Source organism: Tupaia chinensis, unplaced genomic scaffold, assembly GCF_000334495.1.
Source record: "Tupaia chinensis unplaced genomic scaffold, TupChi_1.0 Scaffold000051_1, whole genome shotgun sequence".
Lineage (NCBI taxonomy): Eukaryota > Metazoa > Chordata > Mammalia > Scandentia > Tupaiidae > Tupaia > Tupaia belangeri.
The window spans coordinates 447,086-464,799 of NW_006159509.1; the positions used below are offsets into that span (position 1 = coordinate 447,086).

General features: G+C 40.9%; 1 protein-coding gene across 3 annotated transcripts in view; it reads right to left on the reverse strand.

The window, feature by feature from the left end:
* MFAP3L (microfibril associated protein 3 like) overlaps positions 1 to 17,714 on the reverse strand; it is a 53,847-nt gene that overhangs the window by 23,114 nt on the left and 13,019 nt on the right. The window contains exon 1 of one of the 3 annotated variants that reach the window (XM_027775324.1): positions 16,332 to 16,351. The exons of the other annotated variants lie outside the window; for them this stretch is intronic. The gene's annotated coding sequence lies outside the window, so the exon portion shown is untranslated. Of the gene's footprint in view, positions 1 to 16,331; positions 16,352 to 17,714 lie in introns of those variants that run through there. 3 annotated transcript variants of the gene reach the window in all.

Genomic DNA, 17,714 nt, shown 5'->3' on the forward strand with positions numbered 1-17,714 from the left:
CTGTCAGTCCCGATCCAATCACGGAGACTATAATTCACAAACTCCTCCTTATTTTTATACCACCTTGATCAAGTCAATCATTTGTTATCCTGTATGTAGTAGGCTGGGGCACTACTGGAGAGAACCACACAACCATGTAAGTATTGCCAAAATAAAAAAAGGAATGGTCTCCAACTCTACCCAGACCTTTAGTGACATCTGAAATCTATTTATTTGTGCTCAGTTAAGTATCCTCTTTCCACAATGCTGATAGACATCTTCAATTTTGGGTTTTTTGTTTGTTTGTTTGTTTGTTTGTTTGTTTGTTTGTTTGTTTTTGGCATGTGTACTCACCAGAGAGACAGAGCAAGAAATTGCCCCTCAGGGAGGATGGCTACACTGCAATCCCTTCTCCTTTTGGGATCTTGGGCACACATGCACATACACTCGGTGTGAGTTTTAAGATGACAAGTCAGGCACTCCAACCATGATGGACTATGTGGGGGTCCAGCGATGTAACCATTACACCATCTGCTGGTCCCGACATCTTCAGCTTTTAAATCAACCATCTTAGCCCAGTGGTATTTCTAGCTTCTTACAATGAAACAAAAACCCTTCCTCTCTCCTGCTAAGGCTTGCAGGCATGAGCTGCCTCTGTCCATCTTCCCACCTTTAGGAAAACATCCTGTATGGTATGCTCAGTTCTTCACCTGCCAACTACTCCTTCCACTACTACATTCTGTATTTTACCTGCCCTCTCCTAGAACAGCTCTTGCTCAAGACACAAGTCATTCCCAGTCACTACGTTTTTAGTTTTCCTCTTATTAAATCTTTGAGGCAAGTGTTCCCTGTTCAGTATTCTTTTTCAAAATTCTCTTTACATGGATTCGACATTCAACTTCTCCTAGTTGATCTCTTTATTCTTTACTACTTCCTGCTCTTCTTCTTACTCCTGAAAAGTTAATGAACTCCCAGAGTTTTTACCTTTTGTTCTCTTCTCTTTTATCTTCTCTCCTCTTTTATGGCTCTTTCCAAGGTTCTATTCCCAAACCTTTGTTACCATCCATAACCTAAGAGCTTCCAAACCCATGTGCTCAGTCCTGACACTCCTGAGTTTCATTCTGGTATTATTAACTGCCCCTGGATATTCTGCAAGTACTAAAAGTTAACATCCCAAGACCGGTATCATTAACTTATCTGCTAAACACGCTATAATTCTTGGATCTCTTATTTCAGTTCAGGACATTAGCATCTGTGCAGGTGTGCAGGGTATTATCCTCAATTCAACTATCACTCTCATCTCCCCAGGACATGGGACCTATTGGTTTTACCTCTTTTAAAATGTTCTTTTTTCATGATAAGACTGTGTCTTTATGTATGTGACAGTGAAAAAGATATGTGCACCTTCCACAGGGTCCAGGCACTGCATGCAGGCCTGGTGTGTTTCAGGCTGACCAGGCTGGGGATTTGAATTGCAGTCACCATGTGGGATCTGATTTCTCTTGAACAACACATTGCTACTGTGCTGTGGAGCTGGCCTAATTCTAGATTCTACCTCTTAAATATTGCTTGGATTTGTTCCATCCTTGCCATCACTAAGCAAGCCTCAGCTCAGGCCTCTCTATCTTCTCACAGTAGCTGTGTACAAGTAGTCTTCTCCATAACCTGCCTGTCTTCAGTCTTTTTCCAGTTCCCGATCCAGTCCCTATGACCTTTGATATGGTTAACATTCTACAACCCAAACTGTACAGTGCTGTCTCTTTACCTGGCAGTCTTCAGTGTTTCTCCTCTGCCTATCTTATAAAATCTGAATTCTCACCCTTTCATTCCCTCAGAAGTATTTGCTGAACATCTACTACATGGCAGAGTCATTATTCTTGTTCCTAGGAACATGACAGTAGACAAGAAAGACCTTTCATGTTAACTGGAGCTTATACTAAGGGATTTTAAAAGTCTGGAAAAATGAAATTAACGTTCAAGTTATTTATCTTTGGTGTAAGTTCTTTTAAATTCATGTATAATTTTTTTTTTATATAAAATGCACTTACCATGAGCTTTATTTCTTCCACAAGTGAGAAAGGGATAAAGACAGCAACCCCAATGGGGTCTTGATGCCACTATCTACCTCCAGTCTTAGCCAATCCCTGGATCATGGGCAGGATGTATGTGGCCTGCTCAGTGGAGTCTCTGAATATGAATCTGAAACTTGCCTACATAGTTCAGCCTTAGAGAGTATAGTGTTTTATTACTGCACTACTGTGGTAAGCTTTGTGAAGATTCCTCACATTCTTATGGGGAGAAGCAGACAACAAATAAGTATGTGTATCCGTAATAATTTTATTTAGTGATGTATGCTTTGAATAACGCACCAAGAGGTGCTCAAGTAATGATTTAGGCAGTCAGGGAGGACTTCACTAAGGAGGTAGTCCCTGAGTCAGGACCAGCCACTTGGGAGAAAAATATTCCAGGTAAAAAGAACAAGAGTAAACATCCTGGGGTGAGAAAGGAGAGCTACAACAAGATAGGTCAGAAGAGTAGACAAGCCCAGATGACCAAGGGCTTTATAGGCAAGAGTGAGCTTGGCTTTCATCTAATGATTTGAGGAAAATTTTGAGCAAGGGAATGGTAAGTATGATTCCCTTTAAAAAATATACTGTGCTATCACTGACATAAAATAAAATGTACCCATTTCAGGTTTACATTTTAAAGAGTTTTGACAAATCGGTATAGCCATGTAACGACCACAATAAGGTATGGAAATTTCCATTGCCACCATAAGTTCCTAAATTAGTCTGTTCTTGTGTTGCTAACAGAAATACATCAGACTGGATGATTTATAAAGAAACTGAGGTTTATTTAATTCATGATTTTGGTGACTATGAAGTTCAAAGGCAGGCCTGTATTATAGCCTGGTGGTTAAGGCAGCTGGAACCCACATGGTGTGGTTTGAGTCCCAGACTCAGAAGCTTGAGAAATATGCCAGGTATCAGGTAGGTGTGTGTGTGTCCAAAAATACCAAAAGGAGAAAGAAATGTAGAGAGGATTGTGGTATGACCATTCCCTGTAAGGAGTGTTTTCTCCTCTCTCTTCCTATGGGTCTCTCTTTGGTAAGTACACACACTCTCTAGCAATTAAAAAATAATAATAATAATAAAAATTACCAAAAAAGGAAGGGTTTGGGAGGAAAAAAGGCAAGTTCAAGATAGAGGCCTGATTGGGAACCAGCAGTTAGCGTAATGGCTATGTCTCTGGACTCCCACGTAGTCCACCGCGGTCGCGTCCCAGACCTGGTGGCTTAAAACTCACGCCGGGCGCGTGTGCGTGTGTGCCCAAGATCCCAAGAGGAGAATGGAGGAGAGGGGATTGCGGCGTGACCATCCCCTCTGGGGGGTGATTTCTCGCTTTCTGTCTCTCTGTCTCTTTCTGTCTGTCTGGAGAGCGCACGTGCCCTATAGCGAAAATTTCTCAAAAAAAAAAAAAAAAAAAAGATAGAGGCCTGATGATATCAGACTGGCCAACATGACTGAGAGAAACAGAGGATGGCTGTGATTGCAGAAACCAGGGATCTTTTTGTAACAACCAACAACCTACTCTCACAAGAACTAAACCCTTTTCTTGAGAGCTAGAACTCACTCAGCCTCTCATGAGACAGCATTAATCTATTCATGAAGTCAGTGCCTCTACGATCCATCACAATGATATAATCACTGCCCACTAGTACCAAACTCCAAAATATGAGCTTTTGGAGAACAAACCATTGTCCGAACCAAAACATTGTGCCCCTTCTTAGTTTTAGCTCTCTCACTGATCCATTCATTTTTGTGTGTGCCACAAAAGAATTAAGGTTTATTTTTTCTCATATGGATATCCATTTGTATCAGCTCCATTTGCAGAAAAGACTATCCTTTCTCCAACACATTATCATCTTTCTTTGTCAAAAACAATCACATATGGGTGGGTCTATTCCTAACCTCTTTAGTCTGTTCCATTGACCTAGATGTCTATTCTTATGCCGGTACCATACTGACCATACCCTCTGCCTCATTTATCTTTGTATCTGCAGTCTCTGATGCTGTCCCTGACGCATTAGATGCTTATTAAATTTGTCCACTGAATGAAGATCTTTCCAAAGGCAGAAATTATTATCCCAATTCTGAATACAATAAAATGAAGAAGTATGTGATAGTGATAAATTAGCTTCAGGTCATAGGGTTTCCTCAGTGCTGCAGGTTTCCATATGCACCACTGGACACAGGGCCTTCTGTCCTACTCAGACCAATACATGACTCCACAGCAGAAATCCCGTGGCTAAGGGAGAGCACAGGCTGCAGCGGCATGATAGACACTCTGCTATGACTTTGTAGATGTCTTTCTTTACTCGGATGAACTTGTGGTTTCCTTTTATCAGAGTAATTATAAAACTGATATATTCAATATGGAATAATTGTTTAGAGCATGGCCTTGGGTTTTAGATTGACAGTGCCAGGATCCTAGCTCTAATCACCTTTATTATTGGCTCTATGTTTCTGGCCAAGTACTTACTAATTATAAGACAATGCTAAGGATTCACAATCAAATGCACATCAAGCACTTATTTACCGCTCAGCTTGATAAATAAGAATCGTTATATAAGCACTATGTATAAAGTATTAATCCTTTATTGAAAGTATGCTTCTTGAGTCTATTTTTATATTTGATTAGTTTACATTATATTACTGTATTTTTAGAGTTTGTTTTTATTGCTAGAGAGTGAGAGCAAGAGAATGAGAAAATGCATCTCCTAATGGGGCATGGTCACACTGTGATACCTTCTTTTTTATTTTTTATTTTTGGAGAGATTTTCACTATAGGGCGCGTGTGCTCGCCAGACAGACAGAGAGAGACATAGAGACAGAAAGCGAGAAATCACCCCCCAGGAGGGATGGTCATGTCACAATCCCTTCTCCTCCATTCTCCTCTCGGGATCTTGGGCATGCACGCACAAGCGCCCGGTGTGAGTTTTAAGCCACCAGGTCCGGGACGCGAACTGCGGTCGACTACGTGGGAGTCCAGCAACATAGCCATTACGCTAACTGCTGGTTCCCTGTGATACCTTCTTCATCATTTCTTCTTCCTATCAGGATTTTGGGCACATATGTACACATTTCGTGTGTTTTTCAAGCTGCCGAGGTCAGGATTTGAACCACAGTTGGCCATATGGGATCTTGCGTCCTCAACCATTGTGCTTTGGGTCAGCCTTATTTTATAGTTTATGTCATTTCAAAGACATACTCTGCTTTTTGTTTTATTTATTTTCTTTATTCAAAGTGTGTATACACATGTGTGTGAGAGAAAGAGAGAGAGAATACCCTGTACAGGGTCTGGTCACACCACAGTCCCTTCCTCCAGTCTCCCTGCATATCAGAATCTGTGAACTTTTGCACATGTGCCTGGCATGTTTCAGGCTGATGTGGCTGGAGATTTGAACTTGATCAGCATGTGAGATGTGGCTTCTCTTAGCAGCTCATTATTATGGTGCCATGGAGCTGGATCAATTTTGTTTATTAAACATTATTGACTGCCATCCCACACCAGAATTATAAATGATTTTCAGCACTGAGTTCTTGGCAGGGACTTAAGTCTGAGAAGGCATGAGCTGCCTCTTTTAGAGCAGGCTGCAGTAGGCATCCTGAGGGCAAGAGCAGGGGTTTCTCATCTTGAATCCCTGATACCGTGGCCAGAGCAGATATCAAACTGGTACCTTGTGAGAGAATCAGAGACAAGACCAAGCACAAAACAGCTTCTAATATGTGTAGTAAATATACTATAGTTTGCTTTTCCACAATTAGGGAGAATGCCAACAAATGCAAGATCAAACTGAATCTGAAAATGCATACCCCAAGAGCTTTTTCAAAGGTTAGTCACATTGGTTTTCTACTTTCAAACACATTGTGCTATCAAGAATAAATAGAAGGGGATACTGCTGTGCTATTATATTCTAATAATGTCAGGAGAGGCTTCTGGCTAGAAACATAGCAACTGTTTTGAAACCATGTCTAGTTCCCTTAGAGACATTAAGACATACCAGGGAGGCAGAGACTTTCATTTTAATGTAGAAATTTTAGTTAGTAAACTGGCTTCCTCTTCTTCCCCATTCTTATTCCCACCCTTTTTCATTTTGAAAAATTACTAAGGTACAAAAAACATAATTAATAATTTATAGGTGGTTTGTATTGAAGTGTTTTTACTCTCAAAAACTGTAAAAATTATTTTTGAAAATAAAGCACTGACTTATTACTAGTGAATAGTTTCAGTAAAAATTCACTATATCCTACGAACTCTTTCAGTTCAGATTTTTAAAAAGTTTTTTTTAGAGTTATTTACTTTTTCCAGAAGTGAGACAGAGAGAAAGAAATCATGCACACATGCACTCTCAACAGGGTCTTGACCCTTGATTCTCCCCCTGCCAGCCCTGGATGACAGGTACTGCTTGTGCCTGGTGTACGCAGGGAGGTCTCTAGATGTGAACCCTGAACCCTTCCATATGGCTCATCCTTGCAGACTACTGTTTCACAGCTGCACCATTGCCTAGCCTCTCAGAATCAATCAGTCAATCAATCCTGCTTACACTGGCAGGGGTTTGGGGGTTGGGAGTGCTATAAAGCTCAATATATCACAAGTCATGACCACTCACAATCTAGTTGGGGTCAGAGATAGAGATCATTTCAATATATTGTCCAGGTGCTATGGACTTGGAGGGGTAAGTGGAAGGGCACTGGAGGGCCTAGATGACACCCAGAGATGGTGTCTATTGAATGCCTCACCAGCATCATTCCCTCTTTTACCTTCCCCTTGCTGAGTTCCAGGGTTTAGAGGCTCTAGTCCTCCTAACTCTCCCATGACACTTGCAACTTGTAACACCCTTGTGATGCTCTTCCCTGACTTATGATCTTGCACTTTTCTCTTCTGTGCTCTTCTCTTTTCAATTACAAGAAGAGACCCCTGAATGGCAGGACCTCTCATAAGTAGTTCTGTAGGGATTTCCTTAATACTGAGAACCCATGATAATGTTTACATACTTGCCATATGAAGAAGCCACAGTTATGAATCCAATGGCAGTTGTTTAAGAGTAAATTACAACAACAACAACAACAACAAAAAGAGTAAATTACAACATGTTGCTTGAATAAATTAAATATTGAGTGACTTTGGATATAGGGGAAATATTCTACAAATGTACTTTTTAAATCAGTTTGTCAAGTTGGGATCTTACAGATAGCACCATAAAAAGTTTAGTTAATAACACTCCAAAGTTGTGAAAGACATTTTAGGCACTAAAGAGTAAACTGTAAGTACTATAATCCAGCAGCTTAAAAATGCAGTCCTTCAAAATACAAGAACAAAGACCACAGATTTCAAAACCAGCATTGAACAAAAGCTACAATGGACAAATTGTTAAGCTTCATGTGTTTGCTCATGGCCTTTGGGGAAACTTTCAGAGAATATTTTATTTTCTATAAATAAAATAAAAAAAAATACTTAGCAAAGATCAAATGTTCTTTCTTTAATTTGACCCTGCCCTATTTCCTGATAATTTATCTAAAGAAGTTTAATAAGAGGCTTTGTTGAATCTTATTTCTTGTTTCTCTACCAATAATTAATAAGATTACTGCCCATGTATTTTTGCAGTTGGGAGGAAAAGGGCCTCTTGTTTAAGGATGTTTTGAACGGAATGAATATACATTATTGTGTTTTCTTGGCAAGGCCCATCCACTGTGATGAAAAATGTATGTAGTTACACAACTAGATTTTGTTGCAACATCTAATGAGAGTTACCACTATTTTCACTTGTGTATGAATGATGTTACAAGCACAAAGGCTGCCTTTTGGTTGAAGGCACATCTTGACAGGTTTCTATTCATGAAACAAAGCAAAGAGGGCAAATCTTGAGTTCATATGAACAGGAGAAAGGGAGTAAAATATTTATTAAATCATAAATGCTAAATTTTCAAAGCTGGTAGCTAACTGAAGCTGTTTTATTTATGAACATATTTCTGCAATTTCTTTTCCCACATATTATAATTTCAAATATCTACACAAATCTTTTTAAACAAAATTTGAAAATAACTTTCTTCTGCAATTTTTAAGCAAAATTATAGCAACAAAGGTTTCAATGGCCCATTCTGTCTCACTATCTTTTAAGGTCAATATCTACTGAATTTTTAGTAGTTAAAGGTGATCTCTGAATATGGACCATGGGAATCTGAAGACAAGGGCCATGATTCTTTTTTTTTTTTTTTAAAGAGAAGAGATTTTTGCTATAGGGTGCATGTGTTTGCCAAGAGACAGAGACAGAGAGACAGAAAGTGAAAAATCATCCCCCCTGTTCTCAATCTCTTCTCCATTTTCCTCCTGGAATTTCGGGCATGCATGCACATGCACTAAGCATGTTTCTTTTTTATCTTTTTTTTTTTTTTTTGAGAGGTTTTTCGCTATAGGGTGCGTGGGCTCGCCAGACAGACAGAGAGAGACAGAGAGACAGAAAGCGAGAAATCACCCCCCAGGGGGGATGGTCACGCCGCAATCTCTTCTCCTCCATTCTCCTCTCGGGATCTTGGGCACCCACGCACACGTGCCTGGCGTGAGTTTTAAGCCACCTGGTCTGGGACGCAAACCGCGGTCGGCTACGTGGGAGTCCAGCAACATAGCCATTACGCTAACTGCTGGTTCCCAGCACTAAGCATGTTTCAAGCTGCCAGGTCTGGACTGGAACCATGGTCGGCCATGCGGGAGTTCAGTGCCTTAGCCACTATGCCACCTGCTGGTCCTAAGCCACTACATTTTTGGAACAAGAGTATTCCTACAGCAATTACTGCAGTCCAGAATGAAATAACTTAAGAGATAAATCAGCCAAGGTTTTATCTCAATGTTTAAAGCTGTATTATGGAAAAGAGATTCAGACTGCTCTCCTTTCTCGTCCTTTCTTCTTCTTGACCTAGAATCTATTTGCTCACAGGGATTCTTGATGTCTCTAATCACAAGGTAATACCCGATTCAGATAGCAAATGTCATCATCACAAGAAATTATGGAAGGGCATTGCTTTTAGGTTACTTTTAGAAGCACTGAGAGGGGATTGATTCAATTCAAATCAATACACATTAACTAAGCAATGACCCTGTGCCAGGCACACTGCGAGTGAGGAGTGTAAAGTATATACGATGCAGTCCTTATCCATGACCACCTAGGATTTTAGTAGGCAGATAGAGAAATGTAACTGTACTGCAAAACAATGTAGCAACTAACCCATCAGGGAGGTGTCAAAATCGACCTGGGTACAGGACAAGAGATCCAAGAAGTCAAAAAGGGTCAGGGTGTACTTTCTAAAAGAAGTCACCCTTTAGTTTAATTTTAAAGAAGTCACTAAATGGATCAAGGGAGAAATAAATGATCCAAAAGAAGAATCATATATTTAAGGAATAATTGGGAAAAAGTACATAATGAAGCATCACTAGGTGGTGTGTAGAAGAAGAAAGGGGAGGGACCAGCAGGTAGTGTACTGGTTACATTGCTGGACTCCCATGTGTTTTACCATGGTTTGAGTTCCGGACTCAGTGGCTTAAAATTCATGCTGAGTGCACGTACGTACATGCCCGAAATCCTGAGAGGAAGACAGAAGAGAAGAAATTGTGGCATGGCCATCACCCCTGGAGGGTGATTTTTCTCTTTCTGTCTCTGTAGTGAGTGCACACACCCTATAGCAAACACCTCTCTAAAAAAAAGAAGAAGAAGGAGGAGGAGGAGGAGGAGGAGGAGGAAGAAGAAGAAGAGGAGGAGGAGGAGGAAGAAGGAGAAAGGGAAAAGTAGGCTGCAAAGGTAGGTGGTCCAGATAATGATGGGAAGGGTACATCATGCTAAGGATGTGATGCACTCATAGGTTTTGAAAGAGAGAAGTTGGGCCAGCTAGTGGCATAATGATTAAGCCAACTGGATCCCACATGGCTGACTGCATGGTTTGAGTCCTGGACCCAGCAGCTTGAGAGATACACCAGACGCATGTTCACATGTGCCCAAAATCTTGAAAGGAGGGAGAGAAATGGTAGAGAAGGGATCACAGTGACCATTCCTCACGGCAGGTGTACTATTTTACTTTCTCACTGGCAAGCATGTGTGAACTCTGGCAAAATAAAAAGAAAGAAAAAAGAAAGGGAAAAGTGGCATGGCTAGTTTTATGTTTAGAAAGATCACCTTAATCATAGCATGGCTGATGATGTAGAGGTAGTTAGGAAACTACCATAATGAGGAAGAAAATTAAGATTAGGGTCAAGAACTAAAATCTGTGGAGAAGGAAAGAAGTGGGCAGATCCATAAGAGGTCCAAGGATTAGAGAGTATGGAACTTAATGACTATTTTACAGCAAGTTAAAGTAACAGCAGGCCTCCTGAGCAGACATGCCCAAGATTATTACAACAGCTTCTTTAGAAAAGGAGTATCTTATTAGCCAAAAACTAACTCTTGGCAGTGTCGGTGGAATACATGTGAATACATGAATTAGGAATTTCCACTGTCCTGACCATCAGTGCCAGACTTGGATGAAAGCCTGTCTGCTAGCAGTGACTCCGAGTCAGAGGCAGCTCCTGCCTGGTCCTCTCACTTCTTCTCCAAACTCCCCTCTCTCTTCTCTGAGTTCTTTGCTTATGACAAGCAGCAGTATTAGCATTTAAATGTGTAAACTGTCATAAGTTGAGGTATCATGGGAAAAAATTATGGCCTAATTTATTAAAGTAGTTTATCCTTAGAAGCAAAAGGAGATTAATGGAAGACCTCATGGCATTCTTGGTATGTCAAGTAGTGGGGTCTTCAAAAAGTCCATCAAAAATGTGAAAACGTGTATTATGAACAAACTATGCTTGGATTTCTAACTTTCTTTGCAGCAAAATAAACTCATACTAAGCTGTTATAACATGTCTGCACATGGTTGAGGATCTAGTCTGAGGCAATATGAAGGATAATACACCAGTTTGAAAAGACTTCTATCAGAGTAACAAGTACACTGCTAAAATTAAAGCAAGAACAAGCATCAGATTTATGGTGAAGCTTGGGTAGAATGGTAACACCACTAAGGCTTGATGAAAAGTTTGTGTGGACAATGCCCCAAAGAAATCAACAGTTTACAAATGGATAACTTATTTGTAAAAGAAACAAGATAATGTTGAACATGATGCCCACAGAGTCAGAACGTCTACATCAATTTGCAAGGGAAAAAAATATCTTGGTTGTGCCCTAATTGAGGAGGACCAATGATTAACAGCAGAAACAATAGTACATCATGGATAGCTCAACTGGTGCAGCTTAGACAGTTCTGACTGAAAAATTAAACTAAGGCAAACTTTTTGCTTAATGGGTGTTGTAACTATTGAACCCAGATCAGCTCTAGACAAGAGCAGAGCTTTGGATGGACATTTTTAACAAGTAGAATCAAGATCCTGAAGGATTACTTTGAAGAATGCAACAGGAGATGATACATGGCTTTATTAGTGTGATCCTGAAGACAAAGCACGATCATAGCAATGGCTACAAAGAGGTGGAAGTGGTCCAGTCAAAGCAAAAGAGAACTGGTTAAGAGCAAAGGTCATGGCAACAGTTTTGGAGATGCTCAAGGCATTCTATTGTTGATTCTCTGGAAAGCCAAAGAACAACATCTGCTTTATAGAGAGTGTTTTGAGAAATTAGCTGAGGCTTTAGCAGAAAAACATCGAGGAAAGCTTCATCTGAGTCCTTCTCCACCATGACAGTAGTCCTGTTTATTCCTCTCATTGAACAAAGGCAATAATGCAAATATTTCCATGGGAAATTATTAGGCATCTATTTATCTATTTTACTTCCTTGGCTTCTTGGCTCCTTTTTTTCCCCCAATCTTAAAAAAAAAAATTTAAGGGATACCTATTTATCTTCACTTAATGTAAAAATGACTACATTAATGTAATTAAATTCCCAGGACCCTCAGTTTGTTACGGATAGACTAAATAGCTGATATCATTGCTATGAAACTGTCTTGAACTTGATGGAATTTATGTGGACAAATAAAGTCTGTATTTTTTTTTAAAAAAGAATTATTTTTCATTTAAATTTATTTATTGTTGTTGTTATTTTCCAGTTTGATCAGAGAGAGAGGAAGAGAGAGGGGGAAATTGCAAAAGGAAGCTACCAGGCTCAGGACTTGAACCACAGTCAGCCATGGTGAGAGTCCAGTGCCTTTAACCACTATGCTACCTGCCGGTCCTAAAGTCTGTATTTTTAAATCTCACTTTTCCATGAACTTGTTAAAGTCCTGTCATATTTATTGACTTTGTAGTATTAGAATAATTTCTAACTGCTTGATGAGTAGTACAAAATACATACCCTGACTTGCTGGATTCCTGTGAATGACATCCAGATGAGCTGTTTAAGCTTATGTAACAATTGAGAAAAACCACAACTTAAGGACTTGTTGTTATTCATCAACTATAATAATATTAATGCCTCTACAGAATTTACTTATCTATCTTTTTTGGAGAGGTTTTGCGATAGGGCGTGTGCGCTCGCCAGACACAGAAAGACAGAGAGACAGAAAGTGAGAAATCACCCTCCGGCGGGATGGCCATGCCGCAATCTCTTCTCCTCCGTTCTTCTCTTGGGATCTTCAGAACGCACGCACACACGCCCGGCGTGAGTTTTAAGCCACCAGGTCCAGGACGTGAACTGCAGTCGACTACGTGGGAGTCCAGCAACATAGCCATTACACTAACTGCTGATCCCATGCCTCTACAGAATTTTATTCTTTGTTAACTTTTTTGATACACAAAAGGTATATGCTTTTCAAAAGCTAATCTGCTTTAAATCACTGTTTTTCAAATCTAAAAATGAAGTAGGGACCCAGAGATACTATCTTTCAGGCTTTCTACTGTGCTTCATTTCTGATGGTGCATAATATTAACAAGCTATTTTTGGATCTTCATCAGTTTTTTCTATGTGGTATGTTTTTATGTTTAAAAGTAAATAATACAGGATAGAGCCATCAAAAATATGTTTAAATTGCCAAGGGCCATCAAATTGTTAAAAAAAAATCACTTTAATAGGTTGGCCAGATACTATTGATATTCTACTAAATTTACGTGTTGGTTAAGTCCTTTTCATGTAAACAGATGTACTCAAGGTACCTGTCACACAGTCGGGAAGGTGAAAAAGAGAATCATATAACCCTTATGTAGAAGGAACAGGGGGAAAAAAATGAAGGCTGTCCTCTATAAATATGATTAGTAGACAATATAAAAACAGTTCTATCACATATATTTGTTCACAGAACTAGAATAATAGATCTGGTTAAACCTGGATGTCTCTTTATAAAGGTTTTTCCTTACACATGATGAGAAAGGAAAGGTAAGCAACTATAGAGGGTCATGTGATTAATTCACTGGCATAAACCAGAATAAACCTGTCACTAGGGCCCAGTGAAGGTACAGTGGTCACACAACCGGACCCACATGTGAAAGGTCCTGGGTCACATCCTGGGACCTCCCTGAGTATGGCTGGCATCCACATGTATGTGTGTCCATGATCCAGGCAGGGTTAGATTGGGGGTTGGATCACAGTGTGAAGGCCCTGCTGGTGCTGCTCCCTGTCTCCCTGTCTCTCTCTCTGTCTGTCTCTCATGGAAGAAATAAATGAATAAACTTAAAACAACAACAACAACAACAAACCCTTGTAACTGCCCATGCCCAGATTAGGCCTGGGATTATGTTAAGATTTCCTAGTTCTGGGCAGCTGGTGGCATAGTGGTTAAGGCACTTGGATCCCACATAGCTAACTGTGTGGTTGGAGTCCAGACCCAATGGTTTAAAAAACATACCAGGAAGGGGCCAGCTGGTGGCACGGTTAAGGCACTAGATACTACATAGCCAACTCCACAGTTCAAGTCCTGGATCTGGTGGCTTTATAAAACACACTGGGAACATAGGTATGTGTACCTGAAATCCTGAGAGGAGAATGAAGGAGAAGGGACTGCGGCATGGCCATTCTCCCTGGAGGGGTGATTGCCCACTTTTCCTCTCTGTCTCTCTCTAGTAAGCACACATTCCCTGCAGAAAAAATATAAACAAAAAGAAAAGCAAAAACACTAGGTTTATGTGTATGCCCAAAATCCTGAAAAAAAGGAGAAATGGAGGAGAAGGGATTGAAGGATGGCTATCCTTCATGGAGGGGTTCTTTCCCTTTTCCCTATACATGTGCCCTCTAACAAAATAAGAAAGAAGAAAGAAAAAGAAGAGGAAGGGAAGGAAAGAGAATTAAAAAGAAGAGAAAGAAAGAAAAGAAAAAAAAAGTGTCTAGGTTTCAAAGAGGCAATTTTAAAGTTTTTATGTCTTCTGGCAGTTGAGACATGCAGTGATGGCTATTCTGATCACAGGTATACCTTTTAAAAGAGTTATCGATATTTTTTAACTTCCTCAAATTCTCATCCTAAGAGTTTTCTCTGAAATCTGATGATCCAGGGACTAAACCAAACCTGGGAACTGAATACAAATGATGCCTTTATGCTACCAAGCCGATCCCCCAAAGAGATTGCGATACAGGTAGTAGCATTAGGATGCTGTCTGAGGACATTTCTTTCATCTTTGACACTATCTTTATCAGATTCCATATTCAGTCTTAAGCTGACTCAGAAGCACCTCTAGCTGCTTTCTGTCTTCCTCTGCCTGTCTATATCATCATATTATTTCTGTCCAAAATAGCCCCACCCCACCTTAAAATTATGTCCTTTCAAAACATTCTCCCTAGTCATTTTGGGTGTATAAATGGGGGGGGGGTGTTCAAATTTTCATTATAGTCAAAATAATTTGAGTCACCTGCTAATTTACAGCACTACTTCTGCCAAATTTCAGTCCTTATTTTTATTTTATCTTGAATCTATTTCTCAAGAAGTTCTTGATGCACATAGTGTATATGCCCCTATATTCAGAGTGAAATCAGGCAGGAGCTGATGGATATCTGGAAGCATGGACACATCAATGAATAAGAACTGCCCTCTGGCTTGGAAAAATGGCCAGAGGGACCCATGTATCAGGAGGTGCTTTACAGAGTGCTGACCCCTAGCTGCCTGCCCACGAGTCCAGGTTGACCAGTGTGGTCTGCCGGGACAGAGAAGGCAAACCCACGGCCCCTGTGCAGCCTGCAGAGCACACTGTCTGCAGACCAGCAACATTTTCAGCCTGCTTTCCTGTGTCTGTGTCTCAGGGCCTGAAGCATTTGTGAGTTCATATTTTCTGGACAATTCTGGTTATTTTGATGTATAAGTTTTTTTTTTCCTTCATTAATGATCGAGTACATGCATATGAAAGAAAGACAAAGACATAGACACATGGAGAGATGGGCAAGGAGAGGGAGAGAAAGAGAGAGAGAGAGACTCCACAAGGTCTGGGCACATTGTGATTCTCCTTCTCTGGCCTGTTGGATCCTGGGGACTTGCATGCATGACTGACATGTTTCAGGCTGACAAGGCTGGTGATTCCAACTGCAGTCACCATATGGGATTTGGCTTCTCCTCAACAGTGCATGATTGCTATTCCAGGGTGCTGGTTACTTTGTAAACTTTTAAGACCTTGAGAGTGAAAATTCTTCTTTAATTCCATCTCCTTTCTCCTCATTTGATTATACACAGGCAGTTTTCCAACTGGTCAAATGCTGAAAGCCAGAGAACACTTTCCCATATAAACAATCTTATAAAGGGTGGCTGATTATTTTTTTGTGAGACAGACCATAATACAGCTATTTAACACATTATAAACTGAAGGATAGTATTAATGGCATCCAAATAAGATACAGAGTAACTTCAAAAAGGAACTCATCAGAAGATCTGAACAACAGCCACTGTGAAGGACATGCTATGGGTCTCCCTAGCCAGGGAGCTGAGATTATAATTCAGCAAAGGCACTGGATCAGGTTCATGGGGTAAGAAAAGAATAGATGAAGGTTCAGGTCAAAAAGAGAAATTTTAGGATCAGGTGTGAAGAGCAGACTTTTTTAGAATTTTAGCATTAAGACACAAAATGGGGACCAGCAGATGGCATAATGGTTAGGTTGTTGGACACCCACATAGTTGACCCGGTGTAAGCCTTGGACCCGGTTACTTGAGACTCACGCCTGGAGTGTGTGATGCATGCCCAAAATACTGAGAGGAGAATGGAGGAGAAGGGATTGTGGCATGGTCATCCCCCAAAAGGGTGATTTCTTGCTTTCTGTCTCTCTGTTTCTCTCTGTCTCTCTGGCAAACACACGCGCCTTATAACAAAAAACAATCTTAAGGAAAAAAGAGAATGAAAGGAAAAAAAAAAAGACTCACAAAGTGGAAGTGAGGATATGAGCTCCTTTTGTCAATTTTGGAATTTACTGTGGAGGACGCCTGGGTGTGGTTGATCTTCTAAACTGCAGACTTATCTCTTAGGTCCATTTCATTCTATGGCCATGACAACCAGGGATGTAACTAGGGCTGGCAAAGGGAGGAAACAGTGAGGAGTGGAGAGAAGAGGGATTACTCACATTCATATAAAAACCCTTTGGGGGGGGGCAGCAGATGGCGTAATGGTTATGTAGCTGGATTCCCTCAAAGTTAACTGTGGTTTCTAGTCCTGGACCTGGTGGGTTAACTCATGCCAAGCACTTGTGTGTGTGACCAAAATCCCAAGAGAAGAATGGAGGAGAAGGGATTGTGGCATGGCCAACAACCCCCATCCCCCCACCCCCTGCCCCCGTGGGGGGTGATTTCTTGCTTTCTGTCTGTCTCTCTGTCTCTGGTAAGTACATGCACCCTTTAGCAAAAACCTCTCAAAACAACAACAAAACCCAATCAGGGCCACATACTGTGATGACCAAACAACATGTGACTTGGCAGATGGCCCACAGAAACAGCTTGGGCTCTATATAGCACATGATAACTTGTTCTCCACAGGAACACAACTGCTTGTGTGTTCCTTACATTCCGGACAATATAATGAAGAAGGAAATGGGCTCAAGCTCTCAGAGCCTTAGGACCCTCCATTCATACTCTCCAGATGCACTTGTCCCACTGCAGCTGTGAAGCAGCCCACACTCCTATAGGACTCCTTTATCTACAGGATGGGCCAGCAGGGACTAGCCAAGAAGCTAACAGTGAGGATCATTCCCTCAGGTATAGCTGCAAGTGTCTCCCTCCAACCCTGCTCTTGGGGCAGCATAAAGACTGGGCCTCATGACTGTTACCTGTCCACTGGACTAAGGGTGGGTGATTAGGCTAGTTCCCAGGGCCATGCCCCTAAGTTAACCTTTCCTCTTTAGAGCAAGGTCCCCTGAATGTGTGATCTTTGCTGTACTACTGAGTAACTGTCAAGAAATACCACCGCCTGCATCTAGGACTTTGACACCTTCATTCCACTTGATAGAAAACTAGAGGGACCCAGTGTCCGCTCTTGCAATTTTGGGATGGAATCTTTAACAAAAGCCCACCATACCTAAAATGCAGCTGGCACTCCAATATTTGTTGACTTTCTTAGCACCAGACATCTATTAGTTTTATTAGTTTTAAAATGATTAGTAAGATCCGTGTATGAGGAAAGGCCTCAAAAGTAATGAAAATAAAATACTAAATCTCTTAAATCATCACAGTGTACCTTTTCCAGCCGTTCCCCATTCGGAGTAGAACCTGAGCAGGCCTGCCTATGGCCTGTCTGAAGCAGGCCCCCAGGCTGCC